Source organism: Phalaenopsis equestris, unplaced genomic scaffold (assembly GCF_001263595.1).
Source record: "Phalaenopsis equestris unplaced genomic scaffold, ASM126359v1 Scaffold000787, whole genome shotgun sequence".
In the NCBI taxonomy this organism is placed as follows: domain Eukaryota; kingdom Viridiplantae; phylum Streptophyta; class Magnoliopsida; order Asparagales; family Orchidaceae; genus Phalaenopsis; species Phalaenopsis equestris.
Window position 1 is genome coordinate 777943 of NW_018165227.1, and position 8580 is coordinate 786522.

Consider the following 8580-nt stretch of genomic DNA (forward strand, 5'->3'; position numbering starts at 1 on the left):
GTATAAAGAACATTGACTAATCTAGAGTTTGGTCCCTAATTCCATGGTTAGGTTGGGTAGATACTGGATGTCACTCTAGAGTTCCCACTACTCCTTCAACTGAGGGCTAAGAATCTTGCATTAGTTTCCAATCAACTGGACCAAATTTGGGATTTTAATCTGTCACCTTAAAATCTCCAATTATGCATCCAACAAAATATATTTCTCTATTTATTTGCACTCAACCCCATGGATGACATTCTCTCTCATGGAATCAAATGTGACTCTCACTATGTTGTAAAAATCAAAGTCCTTTTGGATCATATGTTTCTCAACTCATCTTAACATTTCAATTGGTCAAATCGAAAAGTAAATGAAGATCGGAGTTCAAATCATCACAAATTATTGATATTTAAAACCGTATAAAACAAATTCAATTTTTCACAGAACCATATCTCAAAGTAAGGAGAAAATAAAGAAGACTACTCAGAATTTACGAGAAGGAAACAACAAAACACAGATTTTATATATAAAAAAAGTTTACAAAAATAAAGAAATAAAAGACGCAACTTATCTCACAATCCTTCCCAAGAAAGTCCCTAGTAGTTCTTTTCAAGCACTTTTCCTCTTTACAATCACTCTCAATTCTCTCTTAGAAGTCTCTTAGAAGTGTAATGAAAACGAAGAAGAAATCTGTCACCTTCCCTCTCCTCTTACAATCCTTGAAGAAAATCTCTAAGCACTTGACTTTCTCTCTCTCTCTCTCTTCACACCTCCTTTGAACCTTCAAACTCTCTTCCTTCACTGCTCCTACGCTCGCTCCTTCATGCCCTACACTTCCCTCCTTTTATTAGAGGCTATCTTCTTCCAAAAATAATTTAAAATTCTCTCCAAAATTATATCCAAAAGTCAACCCTTTTGAATTTCAAAAGATATGTCTTTTGATCCAAGAGACATATATGTCTTTTGAAAAGATATGTCTTTTGATCCAAGAGACATATCCCTTCATAAGAGAATCTTCCAAAGTGTCTAGTTGCATCGAATCACTCCATGCATGTGAATATAAAAGTTTAGGTGGTAGATGTATAAATCCATAAGAATAAAGTAGTATGGATGTAAATATATAGAATTTGTGTGGTGTGCATACAATATATATAAAATTTGCATAACATGTATGTAAGAATTTAGGAAATAAAATTATGAGCATGTAAATATATAAGATTTGAGTGGTGTGTAACAAATTCTTGATTTTAGGAAAGTAAATACATAAGATTTAGATAATGTAAGTGTAAATACCTAAGAGAGAGAAGGAAAGCTTGGGAGTTTGTTCTATTTTAATTTTTATTTTTTTGAATGAGGGGAAGCTGCTCGACTAGGTGTGGAAGAAGACAGGAAGTGTGGAGTTTCGGGGGTTTTTTCTTGGGAGAGGAGGTGGAGAGGAGAGCAGTAAAATATCAAATAAGAGAAGGAGGATGAGGCTCACGACTAAAGTACAAATGAAAAAAAAGAAAAATAGAGAGAGAGAGTGGAGGGAGTCAAAATATAAGAGAGAGAGAGAGAGAAAGAGAGAGAGAGAGAGGAAAAATAAAATAATGGAGAGGGGATAGTAAAAATAAAAGCAAGCTCTTTCTCTTCTCCCTTAAATTTTAATATATATTATATTATTATTATTATTATTATTATTATTATTTGTCATGAGAGATTCGATTTTCTTTGGGGAGAAATGACTTTGGATTACTTTTTGTATAGTTTTGGACTTTGTATGATAATTGTTTGACCATACTTTTCATGAGGATTAGGCTTTATGGGAGCTTGAGTGGACAATTCTCAATCATAGAGATTAGTGCTTAAATATGGGTTTAGGTGAAACATGAGTAGAGTTAAGTGCTTTTAGGGGATCTTAAAATAGAGTTCTACCTTTGCCACTTAAATAGTGGTGGCATGCACATGACTAAGGTGGCTCACATGTGGCTTGAGTAAGGCTTCATGGTTTTTCCTTAGCTTGGACAATTTTCATGAAAAGGTATTTTATAATTTTTGGGTACTTTATGGAAAATGGTCATGAGTCTTAATATGAAAGATTTCAATTATAATGTATGGTAGCATAAGGATTAATTCAATTAAATAGATGATGAGATGAAGGTTTATCCTGTGTGCTTTTGAATTATAAGGGAAGATGGGCTTGGATCATGGGCTTTTTGAAATTATTCATGAAGGACTTGAATTTGGGCATTTGAAAATTGATCATGGGTATTTGAAATTGGGCTCAGGAATATGTCATGGTGAATTTCATAAATTGAGATAAAGAGTTTTGATAATTTAAGATAATGATGAAATGGGGGCAATTTGGGAATTTTGGGTGAAATTTAGGCATTTTGGGAATTATTAGAGATTTTGGTACTTTTGGGAAATTTTGCCAATTTTACGGTAATTAGGTAACTTGGGAAGGTTTTAACTGATTTTTGGTGGAGAATTGGGTATTTGGGCTATTTTGGAGGAGTTTGAGAATTTGGAAGTATTTTGGTAATTATGGAGAAATTTTGGGAAGAGTGAGCAAGCAAGCCATGAAGCCACCCTAAAGCTACAATAGCCATATGTGGACTCATTTTAGATTCTCTATATGCTGGTCCTAGCCATCTTAGCCAAATGCTGAGGGCTTGGGTCCACCCACATGAGTTTCCAAAAGGAGTAAGGAGGTTGGTTAAGTGTAAGTGATATTAGGGTTTGAGGTGTGTGAGAAGTTGGTGGGTTCAAGTGTGTGGGTGCAAGTCAATGCCACCTAGAGTCAGAGGATGCTCCTAAGGCCTCATATTCCTAAATGGTCTCAATTTGAGCTTTCTCATGTTGGTTCCAACTTTCTAAGTGCTAGAGACCAAAATCACACATGTAAAACTTCAAAAAGAGTAAGGAAATGGCTAGAATTTCTATAAGGTGGGTGTCAGTACTAGTCCTCTAAGATAGTCAACAAGAAAGTCTTATGGTTAGATCCTAGACTTCTAAAGAAGAGATTGACCATACCTAAAAAAAATGAGGTTAACATCGTCCCAATTATGTTATGAGTTTTCTAGGTTGCAATGGTGCTCAGTGTAATCTTGATGTCCTAATTAGCCCATGAGTAAGGAAAATGATTATTCACTTAATGTTATGTTAAGAGTTGTATAAATAAGCACCCCTAGGGGTATATTTGACCATTAAGGAATTTTACACTCTTGTCCCACAATTAGGTTTAAGCTTGTTGAGCTTTGAGATGTTTCACTCTTACTTATGTGTGTTTCTTAACAATTCCTCAAATGATATTAAATTAAACCTGTATCACTACTGAGCTCTTGGGGCTTAAGGGTAGATTTGTAATTTGAAAAAGTTTTATAAAAAAGTGTGTTTGATTCTCATTAGAAATATTGAACTATGTTTAACCATTAACTAGTTTATTGATCTCTTAATTCATACCCCTCGCCCTTGGATCATCCAAATTTTCATTCTTCCTATAGCCAACAATTTAAATAATTATAATTTTATCCTTTATAGAAAAGGTTGTGAGTGGGTTACTACCCTTACTTGCCCTTTATGTTTCAATCACTTTAGTAGGTTAATCATCTTATTTTAATACTTTTCCCTTCTGGTTTAGCCAAAAAATTTGATTAAATTAGGGTTAGGGTGTAAAATTCCTAAATCACAATTATACCCTTAGAGTTTATAGTTCATAACTCTTATATTTGAATTCAAATGGTCATCAAACTTTGTTGACCACTTACTCTTGGACTAAATAAGACATTAAAGAAGGAACTATATTTTTTTAATTTTATTTATTTTTATAACTATTTTTAATCTATAATTATGAATTTCTAATTTTAATTAATTTAATTATCCAAAATCTACTCTCTATCCTTAGGAAAATTTTATATTGTTATTGAAAGTAATCGGATCACTTGGAGTAATTTTCATGATTTTTTGAATTGTCTTTAAATTTTTATGATTTTTTAACTTATTTAAATAAATAAATAAATAATATTTTTTTATTAATCTCTCTAACTTCATTGAACTCAAAGAACTTGATTTTATGTTTTTTGAATTTTATTTTTTATAATTATTTTATTTAATAATTTTTAAAATTATAAGAAAATGCATTTAAATACCCAAAATACATTTTTTTATCTCTAAAAAATCAAAAAAGCACTTAAAAGTTGTTGCCTCTAATCAGGGAAAATTTTGTGACATTTTGATATGTATTTATACTTTTGTAATTTTTAAATATTTTTATCCTTTTTAATTAGAAAAATACCTTAAAAATATAATTTTTATTCTAATTCCAATTTTATTTCCCCTAACTCTCTTTGACTTCAGCGAGTTCACCAAACTTATTTTTGTGTTTTTCTAATTTTTATTTTATTTTTTATAAGTATTTTAATGGATAATTAGTGAAATAATGAGAAAAAAAATTAGGTGATTAAAATAAATTTTCTACCTTTAAAATTTTTATGGGATCATTTTAGGGTTATTTCCTTAAATTAGAGAGATTTTTATGATATTTTGAAACATAGTTATTTTTTTATAATTTTTTATGATTTTAAAGTAGGGAAATATTAAAAAATATGTTTTTTTTTTAAATTTAGATCCCATTTTTTAATTTTCTTAGGTCCCTCTGACTTTAGTGAAATCATTAAACTTGATTTTATAAATATTTGATGTATATTTTATTTTTTATAATTCTTTAATTAAAATCGAGATGATAACTTAATTAATTATGGCTTTTAGGGTTAGGGATGCTTTTTGACCTTGAAAAAATTAGAGCATTCCTAACAACAAGAGTAACAAACCCTAAGAATTTCAAGCCATTATGATAAATATATGATAAATATTTAATTAATTATGGATTAAATAAGTTTTAAAGTAAATAAATAATTAAAAATCACAAAGTACATAATGATTTTTTTATTTTAGGCTTAATGGATTCTCTTCTATTCACTGAGCACAAATGTATTTTTATTTTATTTATTTTATTTTTTTACACCAAGATATGATTTTTTAAATGCATATTTCATTTTCTGCATTTAAGTAAATCAAATTACTCCTATATTCCTACTTAATCACACAACAACCACCTCATCCTTTGCGTCTCCGAAAGTCCAAGCGCCACCGCTCCATTGGTTGCACTTTACACCTGGCTGCTATGTGTGCCCTCAATCATGTGTTGTATCAGTTTGATCCTTAATTCCCATTGATTTAAGCCATTCGTTTCAAATACATGCGAATGGACGACATTTGTTCATCATCCTAAATCAGCCCTGACCAAAGAACTGTCCACACTCAAATGCTTAGATCTCTCTCGATAATTAATAAAAAAGATCAGGGTTTATTCCTACACCTTCATATGAGTAAGGAGAGCACATCTATACGGCTAGGTGGACATGAATTGTTCATTCTTTTCATAAGAGACCAAACCGAGGAAAAAATGAGAGTTTTCAAGCTATATCTTTGTTTAAGAGCCGAGGCCTCAATTGGATGGGTTGAGAAGCTTTGCCTTGGTTCCAAGAACCACCTCCAAGTGTTGATTTGCTCTATGTTTGGGTCTAGGTATGGCCTAGACTAAATGGTGGATCAGGTGTGGTCTAGAGCTATGTTAGAGGGCTCGGGAAAGGGGCTTTAGATTGGAAAACTAATTTTAGGCTTTGGGGAAGCTTTTGAATGGGTTATTTTGGAGTTTTATGGAGTTTGGTGTAATGAAAAAAAAAATTTCAGGTTTTGAGCTTTAAATATAGGGTTTCTCAGTGGGAAAGAAGGGGTAAAAATGATTGGGATGACTTTTGTATGAGTGTGATAAAAGTTTGAAATGATTTTGGCAGAGCTTTCCCAAGGTTTGTGTGTTTCTTCCCTTTGACCATGATGGGTTGGTGTATTTATAGGCCAAGAATTAAAGTTTAATTGGGTTGTCTAGTGGGTGGAAGATGGTGCTTATGTGGTGCTGAGGTGGAGATAAGAATCCAATTGGAGTGAACCACATTGGATGGGTAGAATTTTGAGTTTGGGCATGGTGGTGCCCCTCAGGTTTGGATTTTTGGGTGACAATGGTGGCTGGCTAGGCCATGGGAGGTCCCCATTTGGCTGAAGAAGCTCAGGGGTGGAGAGTTCTAAAGTCAATTGTGTGGTGTCATGTGTCTAAGGGTTAGATTTAAAAGGAAAGGGTTTGAATTAATTTTGGGGAGTTTGGGATGTTCAAGTTATGTATTTGGGTTGGGTTTATCCACTAAGGTGGCTAAGGCAGGTGGTGATCAACTTGATTATTGTGGTCAAATTCCCATCATTTGGATTTAAATTAATTTTAAGTTTTAATTGAATCATTAGAGAGGCTAAGCACTTTTTTGGGGATCTTGAAAGAGGTTTCCTAGTTTGCTATTTTTGGCATGATGGCTCACATGAGGCTTGTACATGGTTTCATGGCTTCCATGTGGCTTTGTCGGCACTTAAAAGTTAAGGAGTTGCCCGTTGGAAGTTGTCGGTCACCTGAATCGAAATCCCGTCGCCCGCGTCGGAAAGACATTTAATTTACTTATATATATATATAAGTTTAGAAAAATGTGAAATCAAATTGATTCCATATCTTTCATAGTTTAAATGAAAGAGCACTACACATCAAGCCATGTATATATCTCAAAAAATAAACACAAAACTTAAGAGTGAAGCTCAATCAAATAAACTATGAAAGACATCTATTTGGTCTGCGAAAATCGTTTTATTTATAAGCCGACAAGTTCCTTTATTTAATATGAAAAATTAAATAGGTTTTATGTTAAGCTCAGTTCGAAAAAACTTCCTATAAGGGCAAGCCCCTATAGTTAATTACATCTTTGATAATCAAAGTTACCTAAGAAAACTCTCGATAAAAATCAGGGGATATTATCTACAAGGAGTTAAAAGGAATAGGACTTTTCAATGAAATCAGAAAAATATGCGTGAAAGGAGAATGACTCAAATTTGGAACACATATTGTAGAATTTAAAGAAGGAGAGACTAGGGGATATCATAGATCCGGAGAAGAGTCTCAGTGACTTCCCAAAGTGACTTCCCAAGCTACCCTATAAAGCTACCCTATAGTTTGACTTCAATTTGGAGGAGAAATATTTAAATGTTCCATCCTGCATTTTTATTAATTATGGCTTACATTCATGTGAAACGACCACACAAATAACCTGAAAGATTGAGGATTTAGGTCGTGACGAACGACAACCTCAGAATCCTAAAACAAGTTAGGACTTACATTCGTGTTAACTTAATGAGTTCCATAATTTCATTTAGACCGTGGGAAGTCTCGCTAGCAATCGAAGGTTACCTCCTCCGAGGGATTCCCGATTATCCGATAGAGACATCTTAATTTTTGTTGCAATTTTTATTTTTTGATGTTTGTGATTAAATTTTGAGTTGTCTTATATTTTGAATGTTATGACAATGAATTTTATCTTATTTAATTTTTAAGTTTTGTTTTTTGTTGTGCTGTTATCCTAACAATTTTGGTTTTGGCATGCAGGGTGACATCGTTTTTCAACATGCAAGTTCAAGATAAAATGTACGGAAAGGTAAATGCAATAATTTAAAAGTGTACCTGTCTATTCTTCTTTTCCTCCACCTAAAAGGTTAGCTTTGGCAGAGTATATATATAATTTTTCAAAGAGTTGAAATTTCTGGAGTAGATGAAGGTATAGCTACCAGACCCCTACCAGACCCCAAGTTACGACTTCAAGTTACGACTTTATTGAGCCTCCGAAGATCTTAGTGGGTGATTTTAAAATGAAATATGACAAGCATAATTTGCCCTTCAAAATATCCAAAAGATTTCAAAGTGTTCGGGGAATGACCCTGAACTACTTCGAGGATCTCAGGATTCGAGGATCTCTTGAATTATTTCAAGTTCATTTAGAACTTCATCATATTATTTCATTAATCATCCAAGGTTAGAGTGTGACTACCCCATTGGCCAGTGAAGCTGGAAAATTCAATTATCCCAAGGATAAGATGCTTAATCAATTTGATATTTTACTTTACTCAAGTCATTAAAGATTTGGTGCTCATCACAAAATGGGCTTGGAGTGCTTAAAAGGTGTTAATCATTAATCATTTCTAAACTCCAATGAATAGGTTTAAATATTAAGCTTAGCTCACTACCAAGCCCTTAATAATCTCAAAAGGGGAAGTTGTAATTGTAAAAAAAATTTAATTTAAATGATAGGTATCCTTATCAACAAATCATTTATCACTAATCATGGGCTAGAATTAAGTGAATTATCATCTTCTTAGTTTAAACCCATCACTTTAGGATCATTTAATTTTTGGTTAACTTCCAAAGAGGTAATTCAAGAAAATACAATTTTATTCTTATTATGCAAATGTGACAAGTTGGTTTCTACCTTTAATCCATTGCATTTCAATCATCCAATATATTTATTAAGGATCAAAATTACCCATCCCCAATGGTTAACCCTAAATTCCGGTTAAGGCACCAAAGCCTAAAATTACTATCATACCCTTGGGGCTCCTCACCTTATAATTCTTCAAGCAAAATTCAAATGGCCTTGAAAATATTTGAGTATCCTATCCATGGATTAACTAAAA